This window comes from Hemibagrus wyckioides, unplaced genomic scaffold (genome assembly GCF_019097595.1).
Source record: "Hemibagrus wyckioides isolate EC202008001 unplaced genomic scaffold, SWU_Hwy_1.0 Contig2, whole genome shotgun sequence".
NCBI classification, from domain to species: domain Eukaryota; kingdom Metazoa; phylum Chordata; class Actinopteri; order Siluriformes; family Bagridae; genus Hemibagrus; species Hemibagrus wyckioides.
The window spans coordinates 643,368-668,358 of NW_026690780.1; the positions used below are offsets into that span (position 1 = coordinate 643,368).

A 24,991-nucleotide genomic window follows, 5' to 3' on the forward strand; every position below is an offset into this window, starting at 1 on the left:
TGTTTTTCTATGGGCCCACACCCAAGACTTTCCTGAACTCAGTCCTGTGTTCAAAACAATCTGCAAGGTTTGTTTATTCTCCATTTTCACTGTTTTTCTGCTAGAGTTCAAAATTCTATTTTCGTGTATGTGTATTTTGACATAAGCTTAAAAGTCACACATGAATCTAACATACTTACATCAGCCATATTATGAAAGCCCAGTTTGTGCTCTATGTAAATAAGTTGAAATGTATTAGCTACTACACTGGTAAAGATTTGAAATTTACACAAATTTAAGAAGAGCCCAGATTCACTGCAGATCTTCAAAAAGGCCTCAGACCCCAGAGGGTTAAAGGTATCCCAAAGTAAGCACAGCAGGGGGCACCTGGATTTGAACCAGGGACCTCTTGATCTGCAGTCAAATGCTCTACCACTGAGCTATACCCCCACAGGTAAGGGCTATCAACTGACAACAGGTGTATTCTAAATGGATGCACTTTCAAAGTGTTTTAAACCTGTCATTTTAATATTGGACCAAGGGTTCATAGATTAAAAGTCAATCCGCAGTTTCCTCCTGCCATGGGATTATCTACACATGACATCATTTGTAGGTTTGGTCATTTCCAGACGACTTTTAATGTTGTAAACTGTTAACCAGTTAAGGATACCTGAACCAGCGGAGTCAGGCAGGGGTACGCGGATTCGTCCAGGGGGCCTTCTGATCCGCAATAAAATTCTCTAACACGCACTCTGCTTGGTCCCAATGAAAAGAGTGTCAACTGGTCTAGGTGGTCTACTGGTGTGGGAATTATTTGTTACAATGAAAACAGTCCCTGCTGGTAGACGTGGCATAATGATCAGGGCAATATATTACTGTGAAGACAGTCCTTGTTGGTGCAGGGTGTGTGGAATTTGTTCATAGCAGATGCTGGGCAACTTAACACAAATCAATCTCCACTTGAAAGCCAAAGCCTATTTGAGCATCTTTGCTATCCAAGAGCATCCCTTCAAGGCGACAATTTACCCATCTTTGTAAATTCACCATGTTGTGTAATCCATTCCATGGATAAGTTAGGGTGTCGGAGGACGAAGGTAGGTCTTACCCTGGATAAAATACCAGCCCAAAATTCATACTATGATAACTAATACATTAACAAACCGAAAACCCAAAACAAATGGGTTAGTGCAAAGGGCACTATTTACACACACACACACACACACACACACACACTGACAGACCCGCAGCACAGGCGATCTCACCCAGTGTCCAGCTCTTCAAGTCCTGCAGAAATCCGTGGAAGTTTTGATAATTTTATGATCATTCCTAAATATTATACATTACATTAGTAATATTGACTGTCAGATACTGAGCCAGGAAGTGGTCACGTGATGAACGAACGAACGAATCAGACCCAAAGACGGTACTGACTGCAGAGCCGTAGCCTATGAGGCTGTCACGCCAAGTTTCCCCGCACAGACCCAGATAGGATCTTGCGCATGCGCGGTCAATACAAAATGAACGAATCTCTCCCAAGTCATATTCAAAATGAACGAATCTTTCATGAACGACACATCACTATCAAACACAGTGATTCATAAAAGCATTGTTAAACATGTATAAACAAAAAGTGCGTGTGTGTGTTTATCATGAATTAAAGTTTAAACCTATTTTTCTCTACTAAGAAAAAAAGGCAGAAATCCCTTAGATTAACCTGAAGAAACCCGAAAACATTTGGTGAATTCCTCCAGAAAACATTTAAAAGCGTCGCCATATAGCACAAATCAAATCAAAAACTGAAACTATTATGCTATTCCAAGTAAACAAATGCACTAATATGTGTAAAATGGTGTTTGATCCTTTACAGTTAGAATTTCAGACTATGATCCTGACAGGTTGGGTCTTGAAGGCTATCTGTATTTTGTTATTTTGACATTTTCATTTCACACTGTAGTGAATGATTCAAAGTTTCTGATACTCTTTAAAAGGTATTTGTAAATAAGTGAGAAACAAAACTGTGTGAAAGTTTTTGTACAGTGCAGCTGGATTTCCTGTCACTGTGGGCCTCAGAGCACAGTAGTATTGTGCAGAGTCTGATACAGCAGCAGAGGAGATGATCAGATCCACTTTCTTATTCGTTTTATCTTGCTCTTTTTTAAGTTGTACAGACAATCGTGGATGAGGTGGTTGAGCCTTTGTGACAGTTTCACTGGCTTCATGAATCAGCAGCAGAAACTCAGGTATTGATCCAGGTTTTTGTCGATACCAGTGGAGACTGTTAACTGATCCAGTATATGTGCAGGACAGTGAGATGTTGCTGCCTTCCATTGAAAATACATTGGTTTGATCTGGTTTAATGTTATTGTCAGCAGCCTCTGCTATAAAAACATTACAACAATATTGTGATATTTTAATCATAAATGACACATTTCACATGGAATATTGTGTCTTCTTAATTAGAAAAAATAATATTTTGTGTGCAGTGTATATGACTTACCAACATCAGCAAGAGTGAAAAACACCACGAAGAGGAACAACATTGTTTTCCTGAGTGTTTAGTTCAAACCTCTAGCTTTAGAAATGAATGTCAGTGTTACTATTTGATGTACATCTCCACCTCTAGCTCCACCTACTTGTATTCATGCATATTCATGATAACTGTTCTATACTGTATACTGTTTATATAAATCTGTAGAAATGTTTTTGTATTAATAAACAATGTGGTCCTAAGCCATGGATTCACTCGTACCATTTACTCAATTTTCCTGTGATATTTTGACATTGTTAGTTACATCACTTCTTTTTGCGTCTCTCTCTCTCTCTCTCTCATTAATAAAATAAGAATCTTTTAATGGATGGACATTCAGGAATTGTTATAATATGTAATGAAGTCCTTTCTTTAGTAGTTGGTGTTTGTGACTGCACTGTGTGACACTGGTTTTGTTGGTGTGTAAACTAAACCCATCACTGGAGTCCCACGGTTATCACAGTGTCTTTTGCATAGTGCTACTTTCCATTTGTAATTTTACAGATTGTTCTATTGCCTAATTGTTCTGTGAAATTCTATCTAAGACAGTTTTACTGGATTAAATGTCCTTAGCAGTGGTATTTATTGGTTTTGTGTACAGAAATCTGTTTTGTTTATTTACCTTCCTCTGTGTGTCATTTGTGCAGCAGAAGGTGGCTTATTGTTAGAACCATTAAAAGAATAAGGTTTATTTGAGAATACAGAAGAAATATTCATACAAAAGTATGTCTTCATAACCCCATATATTTCTCTTTAAATACTGCTGAATTTGTCATTTTCATGTTTGAAAGCAGCTATAAAACTCAACTCCACTGAATTGGCCATTAAGAAAGTCCTGTCCTACATCTTGTCCTAACAGGGAAGTAAAGACACAAAATTACCTTAAATTTACTTAAATACTTGATTATTAATCACAAGATAATATTTGAAACCAAAATACAATTAAGAAATAATTCTTAGTTGTTTTTTTTTTTTATCTTTCCTACACTGAACACTGTGTAAAACAGTAGAAAAAAGCAGTTATTTATAAAGGATTTTTTCTCTGTAATACTGTAATACATTATGTGTTAGTTTTTGCCTCTTCAAGGCAGTGGTGGTGAACTTGCTGTTGTTCACTGCAACAAACTCAAAAGATTCAGTGCTGCCTTCCATGATATAGTGTTGGTATATTGTATATTGTAAAATTCTGCTGCGATGATATGTTCACTGTGTGGTGCTCTAGATCTTAACCCACAATAAGAGAAGTGACTGCGCCATCTTGTGTTCACTGAAGAGAAAAACCTTAACACACTAATAAATAAAGCCGTGCAAAAAGGTCATACAGCCACACATATATTGGATTTTTAATTTTTATTAGACCTTATATTTAAATTGTATTTACAGTTTGGGGTATCATCCATTTCTCTCTTAAATACTGCTGGGTTTGTCACTGTATCTTTGTTTTTTTTATTTTCTTTACGTTACTTAATACAAAGCAGAAAAAATAAATAATAAGGGAAAACTAAAAGGAAACAGATGTTGAACACGGTTGTAAAACTCAACAACTAAACTAAATTGGCCACTGAGAAATGCTTTATATTCACATGATATACTTTCTGTCCTATCAGGGGATTAAACACACACAACTGCCTTTAGATAAATTTACTTAGATGCTTGATTATGAATCTCAACATAATATTTTAAACCAACATACTTTTATGAAATGATTCTTAGTCTTTTCTTCAAATGTTCTCACACTGAATACAAAAACAAACCAATGCAGTAATGAATGATCCAGTTCTAGTCAACTGTAGTGTTTATAAAATCTGATGACACTGATAATGCATGATGACAGGATAATGCTAGGTGAAGTGCAGGCCAGTTGGTGGGTGCATGTGTAAAAGTTTAGGATTTAAAATAAACACCGTATAAAATAAATAACAAAACTTTACATCAGACGCACTTCAGCAGTTCATTATTTTCTGTGATTTTGTGCACCTTAGTTTATTAGCTTTTTTTATACCATGAATGGTCTTAGCTGAACGGAAATATTCTTTCTGTACTCTAATATGTTCATTTTATGAAGCTCCACCCACAGCATCACATGACAGTGTCACCAATGTTGCTGACAGATTGTTGATTCTTACAGATAAATCCAGGATTTACATTCAACTTTAGTTAAAGGACCTATATATATTTTAAGCAAACCCAAAGCTGGAACTATTTGTAATATACAGATAATAGCAACAATATAATTAAACAAATGTAATTATTCTAATGATAATTATACAATTGTTAAGCCATAATATAAAAATTAAACAAGTTTTAAATTAATTACACATTATATGTTTACAATCAGGCGGCTTAGTGGTTAGCACGTTCGCCTCACACTTCCACGCGTCCATCTCCATGTGTCCTGGGTTCAAGTCTTGCTCCTGCTCACTGTGTGTGTGTGTGTGTTTGTGTAGAGTTTGCATGTTGCTTGGTGGGTTTCCTGCGGGTGCTACAGTTTCCTCCCAAAGACATGCTTCTAGGCTGATTGGAGTTCTGTAGTGTGTAAATGAGTGTGTGTGTGCACCCTGCGATGAATTGGCACTCTGTCCAGGGTGTATCCTGCCTTGATGCCCGATGATGCCTGAGATAGGCACAGGCTCCCTTTGACCTGAGAATAGATCAGATAAGTGGTACAGAAATAAAATGTTAAAAAGTAATCAGTGGTGTCTGCATCTACATCTGGAATATTCCAATCCAAAATAGTTTCTAAAGTATCTAAACCAGTGGTGGGCCATCAGTGCCAGCAAGGCCTTCTCTGCTGGCCTAAACAGCAGTGATCTGAATCACTGATTTGCATTTTAATATATTTTTCCATGCGTGTGTATTAAATTATTCCCAATAGTCTATTCTCTACATTTCCTAGCTTTGCTCTTGGTTGCACTGCTTCCAGTAATGATAAGAATATTTATCTAATCATATTTCAGCCAGTGTCTGACATCATGTGTTGCCAGAGTGAAAGAAATCTGTCTTAAGGCCTTCAGAATGAATAGTGCAGGCGCCCGTAGCTTATTATAAGTGGCAATTAAAATTGTTACATTAACCAATCAGATTTCGAGTTGGCGTCATTGGCGCCATCTAGCAGGCATACGATTACGTCAGCAATTTCCCGTCCTTTGATTGGACAACTGGAGTAGTCAGAGGCAGAGAACCACACAAACTAAATAAAATTATTTTAACTCACAATGACTGACAGAGGAGAAGAAATCGATTTGGTGGCAGACATCCTTACACATGCATTTTCAAGGCAGACTGTAATAAAATTGACTATTCCTTGTGAGGTGTGAAATACTCTAGCCTAATTTCTATTTTACTTTGCTATTAAACGGTTGAGGACACCAGTGAAGACCGCAGGACGCGGTAACCATAGTAACCAGTGATTTCCGGATTGGACCTAAGATTTCCAGCCCAGCTACAGCTTAAAACCCGTCCATTTAAAAATAAAATAAAATAAAATAGCAGCCCCAAATGCATACTGTGATAACTAATACATTAACAAACAGAAAACCCAAAACAAATGGGTAAGTGCAAAGGGCACTATATAGACACACACACACACACACACACACACACACACACTGACAGACCCACAGCACAGGCGATCTCACCCAGTGTCCAGCTCTTCAAGTCCTGCAGAAATCCGCGGAAGTTTTGATAATTTTATGATCATTCCTAAATATCATTCAACATTACATTAGTAATATTGACTGTCAGATACTGAGCCAAAAGTGGTCACGTGATGAACGAACGAACGAATCAGACCCGAAGACGGTACTGACTGCAGAGCCGAAGTCTATGAGGCTGTCACGTGACGAGCAAGTTTCCCCGCACAGAACCAGATAGGATCTTGCGCACTTATGGTGTTCTAGATGGCTACTTAATTTACACCTTAACACGAAGCAGGATGTAAGCCTAAACATGTCCTGTTCTCCAAAAAAGATGATGTACTGTACATTTCCTCCCGCCGCCCCATCATAAGTGCTAGCTCAACTCAGGAATGGTTTACCATGGGGGAAAAAATCACATCATAGCAATGATTTTACTATTACTGCATCAGGCGATTTTTTAGTGATTGGATTTTAGGTTTGAGTGACTTGTGGCCAAGAGACAAAATCACTCTCTGTATGAAATCAAATGTACTCTTCAGAGCTGCAGGATACTCTAAGTTTAGATCATAAATCAGTCCAAAGAGCAGACACATTGCTTGTGGAAGATTTTCCACATCATCCACAACCATGGTACCTTCCAAAATGATAGCTGTTGTTTTGGCATCAAGATGCAGGGAGTAGGGTAGTGTTGCAGTTGCAGAGTGCTCGGGAATCACCAGTCAAAATTCCAATTGCAATTTCGGACATTTCTTCATTGTCATCACAGTCCTAAAAACAGGGCATATAGCAAAAATAAGGTCAAAGTAAGACACAAAACATCTTTTAAGAGCATATACTCACAGTAAAATGTGAAACAAAATTAATAACACTACAATATGTCTAAATGTACAGGCCTTTTCAATCAGGACACAGCAGTGGATGCAGGAACGAATACAGACATTCAAACCACTGCATGAAAAGACAATAAATCAAACGGAAGGCCAGCTATATAAATTAAAACCTATTCTAAAACTCACAATTTGATATTTGAAAAGTTATCAAAATACATAATTATGGAGGAGAATTGACTGAATTTTTAAAAAAATTTTCTTTCTTTCAATCTAATCTCCTTTCTGTATTTTATATTTATTTTACTGTACTTTCTTACCTCTTTTACTGACTTCATCTCTTTATTCTTCCTACCTGTCTAAATTTCCAACCTCCTGTTTATTGTCCTTCTTACTATTGTTTTTCTTTCTTTTCTTTATGTATTATAAAATGTCTTCTTACTGTCTTTTTTTCTTAATTTATCTTTACTTTCTTTTCTCTACCCCAGGTGTAGGCAAGTTCGGTCCTAGAGAGCAGTCCTGCAGATTTCAGCTCCAACCCTGAAAAAAAGATTTGCTTGCCTGTAGCCTTAGTAATCCTGAAAACCTTGATTAGCTTGTTCAGATGTGTTTGATTAGGGTTGGAGCTGAACTCTGCAGGATTGCGGCTCTCTAGGACCTACCCCTGCTCTACCCCTTCTGTGTTTCAGTTTCCGTACTGTTTAGATCTCAAAACTGTTTAAAGAGCAGTTTGCCTGTCGAAACTACTTACAAAACAGGTCTTGTAAAAATCGGTGGGGTCCTCTCCAAGAAGGAATGGTAATCCATAGAGAACGGCTGTTCGTCTCACGTTGATGTTGGATTTCTGCAAAGTTATGAAAATTATTATTTAATAGCGCTCATGGCACTAACACAACACAAAGCAAAGAACAACAGCAAAAGCAACAGTTGTTTTAATATAAAAAAAAATTGTGATGTGTGTGAGGAGCTTACATCATTTTTAATCTGGTGCAAAATCTTCTTAAGTTTGGATAAAATTCTGTCATCATTCACTTGCCCTCTGGTTTTTCCAAACCTGTATAAATGTCTTTGTCCAGCCGAACGCAAAGGAAGATGTTTGTGAGAATGTCAGTAACCAAACAGATCTCATCCCCCATTTACTACCGTAATAGGAAAAATAAATACTATGGAAGTAAATGGGGGATGAGATCTGTTTGGTTACTGAAATTCTTACAAATACGTTCTTTTGTGTTCAGCAGAACTAAAACATTTATACAGGTTTGAAACTATCTGAGTAAATGACAGTTTTAATTTTGGGTGAACTATTTCTTTAATGATCCATAAAACCAAGAATATTTATTCACCTGACTCTGTGTGAAAAGGGCTGGCCACCTTTCCACTGTATTCTTCACTGCAGGTTCCTTCTCTATCAGTTCCTTTCTACACAAGGCAAATGTAGAATTCATGTTCTGGGCTAGTGCAGAATTAACATGACGTTTCTTCATGTCTTCCACCATCTCCTTCCTTTTAGACTCCATGCTGGCTTCATCTTCACCATCAGGGAAGTTCGGTAGAAAGTTGATTTCAAACCTCTTGGGACTTGTGATGTTTCTCTGAGGCTGCTGTCCCCTTCTTTTCCAACCATTTATGGATATCTCCAAACATCCAGCTTGATGCAGTTTTGAGTGGTAGTTACCCATTTTCCATCTGAGGCTATCATACCACCTATTCCGCCCCTTAGATGAGCTCTCCTGACACTTGTAGATATGTTTTATCTCGCATGTATTGTAGATTTCCCTGATGTAATCTGTATTCAACGTCAACAGGAAAAGTAGGGATCTCAAAATATTCTGGCCATGCAGTCCATAGACTATGAGATGAATGATCATCAGAAGCCACAGACAGGACTTCAGTGTCAGCTGTGTTAGGGGTTGTTGTCATCACTGTTCCATGTGGGCTTATCTGGCAAGTCAGCAATGTAGGTAAGATTCACAAGGGAATTGCTGAATTCTGGATCTTCATACTGAAGCTTTTCTTCAAGTTGCTCCATCAGGGAGTCAACTGTCTGTGGTTTCGCAGGAAGTATGATTTTTCTGATGTCATTTTCACAAACTATAACTCAGAGTACAGTCCTTGTCTCCATATTTATTCTCTCTACAAAGGTTAAAGAATTGGGTTGGTTTTCTTAAATTAAAGTAATAGCTTCAACAGAAAAACAGTTGTCCAATTGCATAATTCTAAACCCATCCTTTGAAAAAAATGATTTGAAAAGTTTCACTCATCCTTGTTTAAATGTACTTTAAAAAGTACACAAAATAATTAATAATTTAATGTGACATCTGCCATACAGTCCAAGCATTTAAGGCAAATAAATTGGTTTGCTGAGAAATCAACTTCAATATATAATCCATTTCACTGGATCAACCCTTCACATAGAATAGCATTTAACTGCTGCTCTCTCAGGAGTGCATGCAGGATATGACCATTTAAAGAAAATGAATTACATTTCAGTTTGTTTCTTAATAAACCCATTGATACTATTCAAACACTTGAAGTTGAATGAAATTATATGATGCTTTTGTGTCCTCCTGAAGTTTGAGAAGCAATGCTTGCTATCTTCTTACATAGTAGTCAGACATCAGCAATCAGAAATCATTTCAAAAATAAGCCTTTTTGTCTTCCAAGTAAGAATGAGAGTAAACAATTTTTCAATAATTTCAAGTCTCTTTAAGCCTGAATTATCATTCATTCAGCATATGATATAATGTTGGAGTGTAACACAGGTCCTTCCCCGAAGTTTATAAGAGTTTGGTGATTGTCAGTGATAGCACATGACAGCAAAGTTCAAAAGAACGCAGGTGCTGAATGTACCAACATGTCAGATCTTTACACACAAACAGAACAGCACTGTTGATGACAAGAATTTTGAAAAAACTGTCTGAAATCAGACAGGCCTGGAAAAGTACCAACAGATACAACCATATCTGGATTATACTTGATTCCATCAATGCTCACAGATGATGCTGTGAGGACAGGATATCAAGGGCCACCATGAGGGGCAGAAGTCTAATAAATGCCCAATTCTCATGGGCATTACCCCCAGTGGTACCTTATGAGGCAAATGTGCCTGGGATGATCTGAGGCTGATAAACTTTGTCTGAGAATTTGTAAGGTAACTGCTTGATAGCTTGAGTCAGGGATTCAAGAGATATTAATTTCCTTGATACCAAATCATTAATGCACAAGGACATTTCAATAGGGATGACACCCTCCATAAGGTTGTGCATTATGTCAGGTGGAAAACCACCAACTGTGTGAAAATGTTCCAACCTTTCACTTAACACACAGCCACCTTTCACACCATGTTCCCGACCAGACCTCCTTCTCCTGGATTTCACTCCTCTTTGCAAAGCAGAACCGACATGGGTGCTCAACACTGAAACTCTCCTGTAGTCCTGCAAAAGAATGTGCACCCAGATTATCAGATGAAACAAAAAGCAAACTTCCTTTCAAACAGTCTCCTAACTGTTCAAAATATACACCATGCTTTTCAAGAGTTTCAAGGTCCCTAACAAGTGGGTGCAAGATGTCTTTGTAACCATGATGTTAAATTGCACTAGCTCTGCATAAAAATGCTAGCTGAATTGACTGAAGTGATGAAAGATCTTTTGAGGAAAGGTTGGCTAGAACCCAATAGAGAGCAAATATTTTATGTTTCTTTTGAGAAGTGCCAAGGGGATTGGCAAGCTCAAATTCATCAAAAATAAAGACCTAGGACAATCCTGAAGGTCTCAGTGTTGAAAAAGTCATTTTCTTGATACTGAGAGAATCCATGGCCACTTCCAGAACAGCGGAGACTCCCGGCACATGTGGCAGGGCATCCAGGCGATCACCAACTACAGAACATCACCACCTGCCTGTGACAGTGACGACTCCCTTCCAGATGCGCTGAACGACTTCTACGCTCGGTTTGAGGCACAGAACAACACAACAGCGAGGAAGACCATCCCTCCTCCAAACGTCCAGGTGCTCTGTCTCACCACAGCTGATGTGAAGAGAACTCTATGCAGAGTTAACCCACGGAAGTCTGCTGGACCAGACAACATTCCTGGCAGAGTGCTGAGGGAGTGTGAGGAGCAGCTGGCATATGTCTTCACTGACATCTTCAACATCTTGCTGAGCAGCTCCATCATCCCAATGTGCCTCAAGACAATGACCATCGTCCCTGTGCTTAAGAAGTCTACGGTTTCCTGCCTCAATGACTATCAACCCGTCGCACTCACACCAATTGTGATGAAATGCTTCGAGAGGCTCGTCCTGAGGCACATCAAGTCACAGCTTCCACCCTCACTGGACCCCTTGCAGTTTGCGTATCGTCCTAACCGCTCCACGGATGACACCATCACCACAACCCTCCATCTTGCCCTCACACACCTGGACTGTAAAGACTCCTACGTTCGAATGCTGTTCATAGATTTCAGTTCAGCATTCAACACAATCATCCCTCAGTGGCTGATTGAGAAGCTGAGCCTGCTGGGCCTGAACACCTCTCTCTGCAACTGGATCCTGGATTTCCTGACTGGGAGACCTCAGTCTGTCCGGATCAGGAACAGAATCTCCAGCACTACCACACTGAGCACTGGAGCTCCTCAGGTCTGTGTGCTCAGTCCACTGCTGTTCACTCTGCTGACTCACGACTGTGCAGCAATGCACAGATCCAACCACACTGTCAAGTTCGCCGATGACACAACTGTGGTGGGTCTCATCAGTAAGAGCAATGAGTCAGCTTACAGAGAGGAGCTGCAACATCTAACAGCCTGGTGCAGAGCCAATAACCTCTCCCTGAACGTTGACAAGACTAAAGAGATGGTGGTTGACTTCAGGAGAGCACAGAGTGACCATTCTTCGCTGTTCATCGATGGATCCTCGGTGGAGATCGTCAAGAGCACCAAATTCCTTGGTGTTCATCTGGCAGAGAACTTCACCTGGTCACTCAACACCAGCTCCATCACCAAGAAAGCCCAGCGGCGCCTCTACTTCCTGAGGAGGCTGAGGAAAGCCCATCTCCCTCCCCTCATCCTGACTGTGTTCTACAGAGGGACCATCGAGAGCGTCCTGAGCAGCTGCATCACTGCCTGGTTTGGGAACTGCACCGTCTCGGATCGCAATCATCGGATCATCGGAATCTCTCTCCCCTCTATCACGGACATTTACACCACACGCTGCATCTGCAAAGCTAACAGCATTGTGGCTGACCCCACACACCCCTCACACACACTCTTCACCCTCCTGCCATCTGGAAAGAGGTACCGGAGCATTCGGGCCCTCACAACCAGACTGTTGAACATTTTCTTTCCTCAAGCCATCAGCCTCCTCAACACCCAGGACTGAACTGTAGAACAACTCTCTCTCACACACACACATAAACACACACACACACTCAAGACTGAACTGTACAAAACTCTCTGTCTGTCTCACACACATACACACACACTCTCTCTCTCTCTCTCTCTCTCTCTCTCTCACCTGGATGGATACACTCACACACACACATACACACACACATAATTTAAATTGTTCATTACTTGTGGCACTACCACTACCTGTCATACGCTGCTATAGTTATACTTATGTTTATTTCTATTTGCACTACCTCAACTGCTGCTGTTGAATTTTTTTTTGCACAATATTTTTTACATCATTTCTTTTTATCTTATTTTATTTCACTTATATTCCATTACACATGTTCTTTTCTTTCTTTTCGGCACTAAGTGTCCTGTGTTTTTGTGTTGCCTTTTGTTTGTATTTATTATTTTTGCACTGTCTTGTCTTCGATCTGTTTGCACCTAGCTGCACACTGTGCACTTTATGTGGCTAAGACAAACTTCTGTCCTAGCTCTGTGTTGTTATTTTTACTCTATGTTGTTGTATGTTTATGTAGCAGCAGGTCCTGGTGAAACGTTATTTCATTTCACTATGTACTGCGTCAGCTATATGTGGTTGAAATGACAATAAAGCTTCTTGAATCTTGAATCTTGAGTGCCATCTCTGTAAGTCTTAAATTCATTAACTAATCGATCATTGCAAAGAACCCTATATAGAATGTCAGCCCAGTTTAGCATTTTCTGCAACATTTGCAGAACTGGCACATAAGAGACTGACTCTGAATCAAGCTTGTATTCAACTGGCATGGCAATCAGAAATTCACTCTGAAAATATGATGCTCCTCTGCTTATTGTGGAAAGAGGCTCACCATCTTTGGTCATTGTCAAGATGAAAGAAGTAAAATTTGATTTATATGTTGAATTATTTCCTGTGCAGCCAAATCAGAAACATGCAAAATCACCTGCATTTTGAGAGAGTGAGGCTATAATTTGAGAAAGAGTGAGGCTCCAACTGAGGACGCAATTCATCAAAGTTTTCAATCTCTATATCATTTATCTCCAAAAGTTCATCTACAGGATCAGCGCTCAAGGGCTGTTCTTGTTTCACATTATCTACACTGTGTGTAGCAACATACAAGAGAATGTCAGATTTTAACTGCCTCTGATCAAATGCTCCATGCTCTCTACATTTATGGGAATTAAATGTAGAGTAGATATTGCTCTCAAAATTGCAATTGTTGTAGGGAAACTGCACAGTTCTATGATTTTTGAGATGCTGCCGCAAATGAGAAAAAAAATAGACTCTGTGCAGGGCGCCTCAAAACTGCAAAGTGGGCAGTGAAATATCAAAGGGATGTTATCACATGGACTGGATAGGCTACCATGTGCCTGATGTGAAAGATGTTTTGTTAAGTGTACACTTATTGCATTAAATGATTTGAATGAGCACAGACAATCTGTGTAGAGACATGGAATTTGAGTACTTCTAGTGTAGCTTCCATGTTTTATTCTGTAGTGTTTCAACAGCTGAGCCCACTTTTCACACGAAAACAAGCAAAACCTACACTTCCACTGCATGAATTTAAGTCCCCAAAATAAGCACACACTAAATAAAAAACACAAAATATGGTACATGCTTGTTAATTAAGCTATCTTAATTCAGGCATCATGTTGTTCATTTCCATGTGAACCACACGTGCGGATCAAACTTTCTAGAAAGAATGTTCATAAAGGCCGCACAGGTTTTTACATATCATTAATGATAAACCATGAACTTACAACCGATTAAAATAGCTTAGAAATGTAATAAAACAAGTGTTCAGTAAAAGTTGATTTTTGCAACGTAGCACTGGTCGCATTTGACATAAAACTACTTCAGTGTGCCTTTTTATGTCTTTTCCTCTTTCCACACAACTAGCAAATAAAATTGTATTTAAGTTGTAAGAGACACTGATGTTTATAAACAGATCATTGTGAGCATACCTAGTCATTCTACTACATCCCTAAAACGTGCTGTTCTTTGAGTTCTTCTTCGTCAATGTCTTCTCCAAACACCTGTGTTCTGTCACATTGCGCATGCATGAGACAAAAGCGTGTTTAAGAAATTAGAAGAGTAATTCTAATTGTGATAGTAATAATAATTGTAATAGTAATTGTTTCGTCCTATGCTGAAACTTAACCAAAGGCCAGTAAATATATCAAGCTCTGTTCATACAAATATGGTGGATTGTGATGTAGCAGCAGCTGATTGGCAATAAGCTTAAATCTTACTGGTTTCCAGGTTATTTTATAGCGCAAAGGGGAAAAAGACCCAGAACCTATAAATAAATAAATAAATACTCTTAAGTACTCTTAAGTTTAGTTCACACTACACAGTCTAATCAATTTAAATCAACAAATTTTCTAAAGTCAGTTAAATTTACAAGTTTTTCTTGAGTAGATTCAACAATTACTTTTTACAGTGCATGTGTTTGACTGGTCTATACCACAAAAAGAAAATACTGTATATTACTGTTAAATTCTATGGTAACCTGCTTAAGATTTTACAAGTATGTTACTGTATCGTACTGTTTGGAAAAACAGTATGTTGCTGTTAGAATTTAATTTTACAGTCTGTCACTGCTCGAAGTCCATGTTCATAGCTTGATATTGGCTAATATGGCCCACAAAAATGAATTTTGTTATAAATCATGATCATTTCTGAAAGTAATTGAATGAAAACATTCAGGGGGAAAAACACTATCTTATCTCTATTATCCCAATAGGTGGCAAAATAAGTCAACAAACATGATTTAATATACAGTATTATATATATAATCATGATATACTGTGTAATCCCAGTTAAGTTCATTTCAGGTCCAGGTTGTAACAGTACAAAATGTGAAAAAAATATATAAGCACTTAAAAATGTATATTTCTTTGCAGTATGTCTTTCAATAGATTATGCAGTATGTTGGCGATATATCCATGTGTACAATCAGAATATAGTATGTAGATGCTGATAAATGAACGGATTCAAGAGGAAATGTGTTTTTGGTCACTAATCTAGTTTTATTTCTGGCCCACTTGTTCATTTCTTTGGCATGTCCCATGTTATCTTTTCTTGGTGAAACTAGTTTCTCTGTTGTCCTGGTTTCATGGTTGTTAAATTTTTTTAGCTACTTATTTGGGTAAACAGGTTCATTAAATAATTATAGATACTTTAATGTAATGAACGTGAACAGAGTCAGAAACTTTAATTTAATGAAATACTTTGCAATTGTAGATTTAAATCAATCATGAGTAACCGAAAGGGAACAGTTACATGGAGGAAACCTTTGAGATGACATGAGGAAGAAACTTTATGACTTTAACTCATTAGAGAATACAGGTTGTAGCTACTCAGGCAGTGAGGGCTTAACAGACATACATGAGACAGCGAAGGTTAAAATTCACAGTGTATTTATTTGGTGCACATAGGGAAAAAAAGAATCTTTGAGTACAAAATTCAGTGAAAATAGAAAAAGGAGCAAAATAGGGAAAACATGGTTACACAGCCATGGTTGATGGTTGATGGCTGAAAGGGGCTGAAAGGGGTCCAGGTACGGTGGAGCAGTGACGAGTGCAATGGCTTAGGGATGTGTTCCCTAAGTGTCAGGATGGCCGAGCGGTCTAAGGCGCCAGACTCAAGGTTCAAACCTTCCCCCTGATGTAAGGAGGATTCTGGTCTCTGAATGGAGGTGTGGGTTCGAATCCCACTTCTGACATGATCCTTTAGGGGCAGTGGTGGCTCAGGTGGTTAAGATCAGGGGTTCAAGCACCAGCACTGCCAAGTTGCCACTGTTGGGCCCTTGAGCAAGGCCCTTAACCCTCTCTGCTCCAGGGGCACCCTGCCCTCTGACCCCAACCTCCAAGGATGGGATATGCGAAGAAAGAATTTCACTGTAATGTATATGTGAAAAATAAAGGCTGTTTCATTTCATTCATTTTCATTTCATTTCTTCGGTCTCCAACAGCTTTGCCATGCTTCACTCGCTCCACACCGCAGCCATGTGCTCCTCTGCTATCCAAAACATTGATGGTGCTGAACCAGCACAGTCTGTTCAGGTTTTTTATCAAGAAGAAAAACCTTAAAACATGTATCTTCAATTCAGTAAAACTTTCAATATAACAGAACTGTCAAAATTTTTGTACAGTGCAGCTGGATTTCCTGTCACTGTGGGTTAGGGTTAGAGCAGAGTAGCATAGTGCAGAGTCTGATACAGTTGCAGAGGAGATGAACAAATCCCCCTTTCTTCTCCATGGACTTTAATGTTGAATCAGAAAAAAAACACTTTAGTCTAAAGTGAACAGTTGTTTTATATGTCTGAAATTAGTTTAGCTCCTGAGATTAACAATGGCAAGGGTTAAATATTTGTGCAGTATGAATGATAGAAGAACAGGCAGAGCCTATATTACAGAAGGTGCTCTTGTACTTGTCAGACCATAAGATCGCCATCTTGTGTTCATCAAGAAACATATCTTTCTTTTCCTCTATTTATGCTATTTATATTCTTGAGTCTACAAAACTTTCCCTAGGTTCTACCTAGCTTTAACCTTGCCATTTTAAAAAACATGTCCCCACCAAGAGATGTCAGAGTGACCATTTTAGCAATTATAAAGGAAACCCAGCAAATCTGTACACTCTATAGATTACACTGAGCACCTGCTTAGATACAGAACTGCTCTGAACAGCAGCTGATCAGCGTATTTCTCTAATATCAATAATGCCAGCTGTAATAATTGATTTATTTTGAAGATGAGAGCCCGAGCTGCTTCTTTATATTTTCTGTAGTGTAGTGGTTATCACGTTTGCCTAACACGCGAAAGGCCCCCCTGTTCAAAACCGGGCAGAAACAACCCAAGGCTTTTGAGCTTTGCTTCAGTATGCGTCCACTCGTCCTAATCGGCACCCTGAAGGCGACTGGAGCAGTTTCTCCACAATGTGATGCCTAGTTTGAAATGCGCTTTAGTGCTTAGAAAATGAACAAGTGTCTACTTCAAATCAAGCAGCGCGTAGGGGCTTTTGCTGCAGGCTGCAAGCCATCACTTACACCGCAATTGTAAATCGGAAAGAGCTCTCACCAAAGAACTCTGGCCAAAGCCTGTCAAATGCAACTGGTGGACTTTGCCGTTCCGTTTTGACTTTCGAGAACGGGCAGAAACAAGCCTTGAGCTTTGCTCCAGTAAGAGCCCACTTGTCCTAATCAGGACAAGACTAGAGCAGTTTCTCCACTATGTGGTGCCTAGCTTCAAATGGGCTTTAGTGCATGAACAAGTGTTTGCTTGTTCGAGTCGAGCAACAAGTAGGGCTGTTTTTTTTTTTGGCCTCAGGCAGCAAGCAACCACTTAGAACACAAGTGGAAATCACTTGTGGAAAGACCTCTCACAAGCAGAGAAGCCTTCGACACACTCTTGCCAAAGCCCGCTAAACGCAGCTGGCGGACTGTCCTGTTCCGTTTGCCTTTTCAAGGGCAGCCCTCGTACTTTTGCCACGCTCCAACACGCGGCTTAAAGGTCGTGCGTTGGCCGGGAATCGAACCCGGGTCAACTGCTTGGAAGGCAGCTAGGCTCACCACTATACCACCAACGCCTGAGGCCGCATACTCATTACTCGGTTGAAGGAACGCTTAAGCCTTTGCGTTGATCGAGTATTTATTTATTTACTTACTTTGCGGTTCCCCCGCTGAAAGGAAACGCTTTCCTTCGCTTCTGTTTCTGTAGTGTAGTGGTTATCACGTTCGCCTCACACGCGAAAGGTCCCCGGTTCGAAACCGGGCAGAAACTTCTTTTGGTGGTCAGGGGCTTGTGCTTTGCGTCGAATAAGACTCGAGTATTGCGCTCTGTAGCACCCGTGCCTTGGGAACAAGCAGAAACTGAGATCCGGCCCCACTCCCACATAGTTTCTGTAGCGTGACTGTTTTCACGTTTTCTGCTCATTTGCACTGGCGAACAAAAGTCTTGATATTGTCTTTTTTTTGTTTTCTATTTTGGTTTAATTGATTTATTTTGAAGATGAGAGCCCGAACAGCTTCTTTGTAGTTTCTGTAGTGTATTGGTTATCACGTTCGCCTAACACGCGAAAGGCCCCCGGTTCGAAACCGGGCAGAAACAACCCAAGGCTTTTGAGCTTTGCTTCAGTATGCGTCCACTCGTCCTAATCGGCACCCTGAAGGCGACTGGAGCAGTTTCTCCACAATGTGATGCCTAGTTTGAAATGCGCTTTAGTGCATAGAAAATGAACAAGTGTATACTTCAAATCAAGCAGGGCTTAGGAGCTTTTGCTGCAGGCCGCAAACCATCACTTACACCGCAATTGTAAATCGGAAAGAGCTCTCACCAAAGAACTCTGGCCAAAGCCTGTCAAATGCAACTGGTGCACTTTGCCGTTCCGTTTTGACTTTCGAGACCGGGCAGAAACAAGCCTTGAGCTTTGCTCCAGTAAGAGCCCACTTGTCCTAATCAGGACCCTGAAGGTGACTAGAGCAGTTTCTCCACTATGTGGTGCCTAGCTTCAAATGGGCTTTAGTGCATGAACAAGTGTTTGCTTGTTCGAGTCGAGCAACAAGTAGGGCTTTTTTTTTTTGGCCTCAGGCAGCAAGCAACCACTTAGAACACAAGTGGAAATCACTTGTGGAAAGACCTCTCACAAGCAGAGAAGCCTTCGTCACACTCTTGCCAAAGCCTGCTAAACGCAGCTGGCGGACTTTTCTGTTCCGTTTGCCTTTTCAAGGGCGGTCCTCGTACATTTGCCACGCTCCAACATGCGGCTTAAAGGTCGTGTGTTGGCCGGGAATCGAACCAACGCCTGGGGCCGTGCACTCATTACTCGGTTGAAGGAACGCTTAAGCCTTTGCATTGATCGATTATTTATTTATTTACTTACTTTGCGGTTCCCCCGCTGAAAGGAAACGCTTTCCTTCGCTTCTGTTTCTGTAGTTTAGTGGTTATCACGTTCGCCTCACACGCGAAAGTTCCCCGGGCAGAAACATCTTTTGGTGGTCAGGGGCTTGTGCTTTGCGTCGAATAAGACTCGAGTTTTGCGCTCTGTAGGACCCGTGCCTTTGGGAACAAGCTGAAACTGAGGTCCGGCCCCACTCCAACATAGTTTCTGTAGCGTGACTGTTTTCACGTTTTCTGCTCATTTGCACTGGCGAACAAAGGTCTTGATATTGTCTTTTTTTTTCTGTTTTCTTTTTTGGTTTAATTGATTTATTTTGAAGATGAGAGCCCGAACAGCTTCTTTGTAGTTTCTGTAGTGTAGTGGTTATCACATTCTCCTAACCCGCGAAAGGCCCCCGGTTCGAAACCGGGCAGAAACAACCCAAGGCTTTTGAGCTTTGCTTCAGTATGCGTCCACTCGTCCTAATCGGCACCCTGAAGGCGACTGGAGCAGTTTCTCCACAATGTGATGCCTAGTTTGAAATGCGCTTTAGTGCATAGAAAATGAACAAGTGTCTACTTCAAATCAAGCAGCGCGTAGGGGCTTTTGCTGCAGGCCGCAAGCCATCACTTACACCGCAATTGGAAATCGGAAAGAGCTCTCACCAAAGAACTCTGGCCAAAGCCTGTCAAATGCAACTGGTGGACATTGCTGTTCCGTTTAGACTTTCGAGACCGGGCAGAAACAAGCCTTGAGCTTTGCTCCAGTAAGAGCCCACTTGTCCTAATCAGGACCCTGAAGGTGACATACTCACAATTTGCTACTTTTTAAAAAACATGTGTTCATTCATATCTAAGAATATTGTATTTTGCAATAATAAAAATGTTTACTCACCCAGTGAAAGCCACAGATACATGAATATAACAGTGAACATGATGACTGGTCTCAGCTGATTGAAAATATGCTTTCTTTACTCTGATATGTTAACATCATAAAGGTTCATGAAGCTCCACCCCAAAGCATCACATGACAGTGTCAGTGATGTTAGTGTTGATTCTTATTGAAACATCCTGGCTTTACATTCATTTGGAACCTGTCCTGAACATGCAGTAAACAAACAATAACAGAATGAAAGATTTTTAATAAGGAGAAATATTTATTCCATTTCATAACATTAATCAATAATTGAATTAGAAAATACTTTGTTGTGTGGATTATAAATAGTGCATCTACTTTGGGATATTTTGGGTTATTTGTTTATTTTGAAGCCTGTTTGTTAAATAGGATTACAAACATTTTGGGGAGTATTTCACTGAGGTGAGGAACAAACCAGCCTCTTTTCTTTCTTGTGTCTATTATTTTTTAATCAATCTCATTTGATTTCTTATTAATATCATTATTCTGCTTAAAAAATCACCGTCCCAAAAATCAATCATCCCATAACCTTGTACTCCAGTACATGTTAATTCTGAACTAATGCATGTACTAATCTCAAACTAATAAAGAGCTAACCTTAACTATGCTGTGAGTTTTATAAATTCATGTGGGAATAATACCACCTCACATACATTTCACACACACACACACACACATATATATCATGGATATTTCCTTGCTAGACCACCAGAGGGCAGCACTGAACAATAGAGTTGAATTCTATTTTGGTTCTATGTTTATTTCCCCTGTTCAGTTGGTTCACCTGTTTAGTGTTATGTGAGTAGTGACACAGGAATTAGCTTCCCGAGTTAAGCTCCTTTGCTGTACCTTGTAATTGCCTAGCTTCTGTTTGACGCACGTTTGTTTGCCTAGCCTAACCTAGCCTAGCCTAGCCTAAACTAGCTTAGCATAGCCTAGCCTAGTTTATTTCCGAATCAGGTTTTGGTTTGCTTTATTTTACTGCAGTTTCTACTTCTATGTAGTAGTTTATTCAGCAGAATAAAAGACAAATTCAAAGTTATAAAAATGAAATGTTTTAAAATGTCTGTGTATTGATAAATCCTTTATTATAAGAAGAGGAATTGTGGGATCTTTTGATTCTGTTCGCCAAAAAGATTCGCTTAAATTCATTTACTGATGTTCTCAGTGACTCTTCATAAGTTACATCATTACACCAGTTGGTGTTTCAGTCTGTCAATACATTCATTTAAAAAAAAAAGGTTTCAGGAGACAAGTCTTAGTATTATAATTGATTCGAATTGGCATGTCGACTTTTAAGAGGTCTGATAAAGTTATTTTCAAGAAAGCCATTTCAGGCAGTGAGAGAGGATCAAGCGATACAAATGTAATTTGGAAAAAAATACACATTTTTATGTTAGTGTATTAAATAGTTTTAATACAATAATTTAGCCATCTAGCCAATGTAGCCATCAGTCATTTCAGAGTAACAGTCTCTGTTTCTTTCTTGACAATGTTGGCATCTTCATCCTTTGGTCCAATTTTATCTGCAAAACTGCCTGGTGTAAGAAGAACATAAAGAAATATATCAGTGAAGTATTTTTTGCAAATCATATAATAAAAAATAAAAAAATGACTAGATTAATACAAATGGTAATTAATCAATATAATTTATAAACAGATTAAATATCATTGTAATAATTATTATAACAGATGAAAAATAAATGACCTGTAACTAGAGTGAGAATCAGTGGTATGTATCTCACTATGTACAGTAAGTTGTATAGTTGATCCATTTCTGAAGACAGCTCTGTGAGGATTCTGTATAATAGTGCTGTATGTGCTGAACTTTACACGTCTCTAGAAGGACACACCCAGGAAGTGATGTTGTATTTTTCAGATTCCATCTAAAATAATCCAAATAAATCAAATATAGCATTAATATTCGAACTTTAATGGTACAAGAATGTCCAGAACAGAGCATTTACTGGGTTTCTGATCCACAGTGTCCACTGGTTCCATGCAATAATAACCAGTTACACAACAAACTAGCTGTTTGGTTAAATGATGGTTAATGATACAGGTTGATGATGAAGTGAATGTAAAAGTGTAAATATCTCCATCTTGTGAGAAAAGCAGGGCTCTTAAGTTGGTGAAAGGAAAAGAAGAGTAAAGCTCAGTGTAATCACTGCTTGACTCGTATGAACATTTTAGAATAACAGTGTCTGTTTCTTTTCTGACAATGTTGGCATCTTCATCGGTCAGCCCAATTTAATCTGCTAAACTGCCCATTATAAAGAAGAATATAAATAAACTATTTAGTAGAATAACAAGTAAACTCTATGTCACAATTGTTTACTGTGAAAAGTAGCAACATCATCTCAGAGAATGTGAGCAGGTTGTGTGGTGCTCTAGTTCTAGACCCACAATAAGATAAGTGACTGCGCCATCTTGTGTTCACTGAAGAGAAAAACCTTAACACACTAATAAATAGTTTTATAATTTAGCAATTTAAAATTTCTCTCTCTCTCTCTCTCTCTCTCTCTCTCTCACACATACACACACACACACACACACACATTTTCATGAAAAAAAGGGATTTAAAGGTCAGACACACATCAGCAGGTAAAAGATAGTGTAGTGTGTGAACATTATCTGTGAGTGAGCATGTAGTGAACACACCCCTATTACACCAATAAACTTATCACATGCAATTACAATTGTGTAGTATGAAAGGTTCAGTGACAACAGCCTATGCAGGATTATAAAGTAAATAAAAGATTTAAACATTGCTTGGTGAAATATATTTATGGCTTGTTAAAGTTGGGCTGTCAAAATACATAATACTTAAAATAAGTAATTGTTCTTTATTATAACAATGACACAACACCACACTACAAGAAAACACTTTAAGCAGAAGGATTTTAACAGTGTGATAGCACAGTGACACAGCAGGTAGTGTTGCTGCATCACAGCTTCAGGATCCCCAGTTTGATGATGAGTTCAGGTGACTGTCAGTTTGTGTACAGTTTTGCATCACCTCCAAAAAACATGACAGTAATAAATTTACTAATAAATTCACTATGTGTAAATAAGTATGTGAAAGGGTTTGTGTATGGAGCTCTGCAAAGGACTGACATCCCATTCAGGGTGTTTCCTACCTCATGTGTGGGACAAACTCCATATCAACCATGACCCTGATCAGTAGAGAGAAAGAGAGAATCCCCCAAAAGGACATGTAACTTTCTCTAAAGCACTGGCAAAACTTCTTTCAATATAACAGAACTGTGTGAAAGTTTTTGTACAGTGCAGCTGGATTTCCTGTCACTGTGGGCCTCAGAGCACAGTAGTATAGAGCAGAGTCTGATACAGCAGCAGAGGAGATGATCAGATACACTTTATTACTCGTTTTATCTGGTTTTATGGACAATCGTGGATGAGGTGGTTGAGCCTCAGTGACATAACTACCACTTTCATCAGTTAGCAGCAGAAACTCAGGTCTTGATCCAGGTTTTTGTTGATACCAGTGGAGTCTGTCAACTGATCCAGTATATGTGCAGGACAGTGAGATGTTGCTGCCTTCCATTGAAAATACATTGGTTTGATCTGGTTTAATGTTATTGTCAGCAGCTTCTGCTATAAAAACATTACAACAATATTGTGATATTTTAATCATAAATGACACATTTCACATGGAAAATTGTGTCTTCTTAATTAGAAAAAATAATATTTTGTGTGCAGTGTATATGACTTACCAACATCAGCAAGAGTGAAAAACACCACGAAGAGGAACAACATTGTTCATCTCTCTTTCTCATTAATAAAATAAGAATATTTTAATGGAGATTGCCACAGATTGCCTTGTTTTTTTTTTTCCCACAAGGATGTTGAAAGCAGTCATAAAACTCAACTCTACTGAATTGGTCATAAAGAAAGTCCTACATTGTGTCCTATCAGGGGAGTAAACACACAATATGACCTTGAATTTACTTAAATACTTGATTATTAATCACAAGATAATATTTGAAACCAAAATACTTTTATAAAATGATTCTATGACAAAACAGTAAAAAAAATCAGTGCATTAATGAATGAGTTCTAGTCAACCTTGAATGAGGAACCTGTCCTAAGCACACAGTAAACAAATACTGACAGCATATCATTTTTAATAATGAAAACAATCAATCTATTCTATAAACATTAAATCATCATTAAATTACTATATATTGTGGTTGAAAAAAATAATATACACACATTGGGGCATTGTTTGTGTGCTTATTTGTTTGTTGTGATTATAAATAGGACAGTTTGGAGGGTATTTCACTGAGGTGATGAACAAACCAGCCTCTTTTCTGTCTTTGTCTATTTTACTTTGTCATGACCCATTTGATTTTAATATAATTGATAAAGCCATCTGCTTAATAAAGCCACTGTGAAAACATTAGGCATCATCAAAAACACTTTGCAGTTCACAAATTAGTATTGATTCACCCCTAATTATTAACAGTAGTACAGATTTATTATCAAATATAATTAGGATCATCTGTGACTTGGGGCCTGAAACAAAAATCTCACTGAGAAGTTTCCTAAACAATCTTGCTTTCTTTTACAGGTTCCACAGATGCAGGGTCTCAGAGGGTAACAGACATATTCCCAAAACCCACAGCAATTAAGTGCTGAAGTATTCAATCAATGTCAAAAACACACTGGGAAATCAAACTAGTGGACATTCTTATTATTCAAGACTCAAGACCAAAGTAAACCTGCACAGAAACATATGTTAAACACGTCAGATCTCAAGCACAATAAACACAGAAATAACTGTTCATCAAAGAATTAGCATTTATTATCATTATACCTGT

General features: G+C 38.9%; 6 non-coding genes across 6 annotated transcripts; 4 read left to right on the forward strand and 2 right to left on the reverse strand.

Annotated features, from left to right (window-relative positions):
- Window positions 1-357: 357 nt before the first annotated feature.
- Window positions 358-429, reverse strand: trnac-gca (transfer RNA cysteine (anticodon GCA)). The gene has a single exon. It is a non-coding gene; the product is annotated as a tRNA-Cys (tRNA).
- Window positions 430-15,966: 15,537 nt separating this feature from the next.
- On the forward strand, window positions 15,967-16,080 carry trnal-caa (transfer RNA leucine (anticodon CAA)). Its single transcript has 2 exons — window positions 15,967-16,004; window positions 16,035-16,080. It is a non-coding gene; the product is annotated as a tRNA-Leu (tRNA).
- A 1,793-nt stretch (window positions 16,081-17,873) lies between these two features.
- On the reverse strand, window positions 17,874-17,945 carry trnag-ucc (transfer RNA glycine (anticodon UCC)). Its single transcript has one exon. It is a non-coding gene; the product is annotated as a tRNA-Gly (tRNA).
- Window positions 17,946-18,066: 121 nt separating this feature from the next.
- On the forward strand, window positions 18,067-18,139 carry trnav-cac (transfer RNA valine (anticodon CAC)). Its single transcript has one exon. It is a non-coding gene; the product is annotated as a tRNA-Val (tRNA).
- Window positions 18,140-18,393: 254 nt separating this feature from the next.
- trnav-aac (transfer RNA valine (anticodon AAC)) lies at window positions 18,394-18,466 on the forward strand. The gene has a single exon. It is a non-coding gene; the product is annotated as a tRNA-Val (tRNA).
- Window positions 18,467-19,601: 1,135 nt separating this feature from the next.
- Window positions 19,602-19,674, forward strand: trnav-aac (transfer RNA valine (anticodon AAC)). The gene has a single exon. It is a non-coding gene; the product is annotated as a tRNA-Val (tRNA).
- Window positions 19,675-24,991: the final 5,317 nt, after the last annotated feature.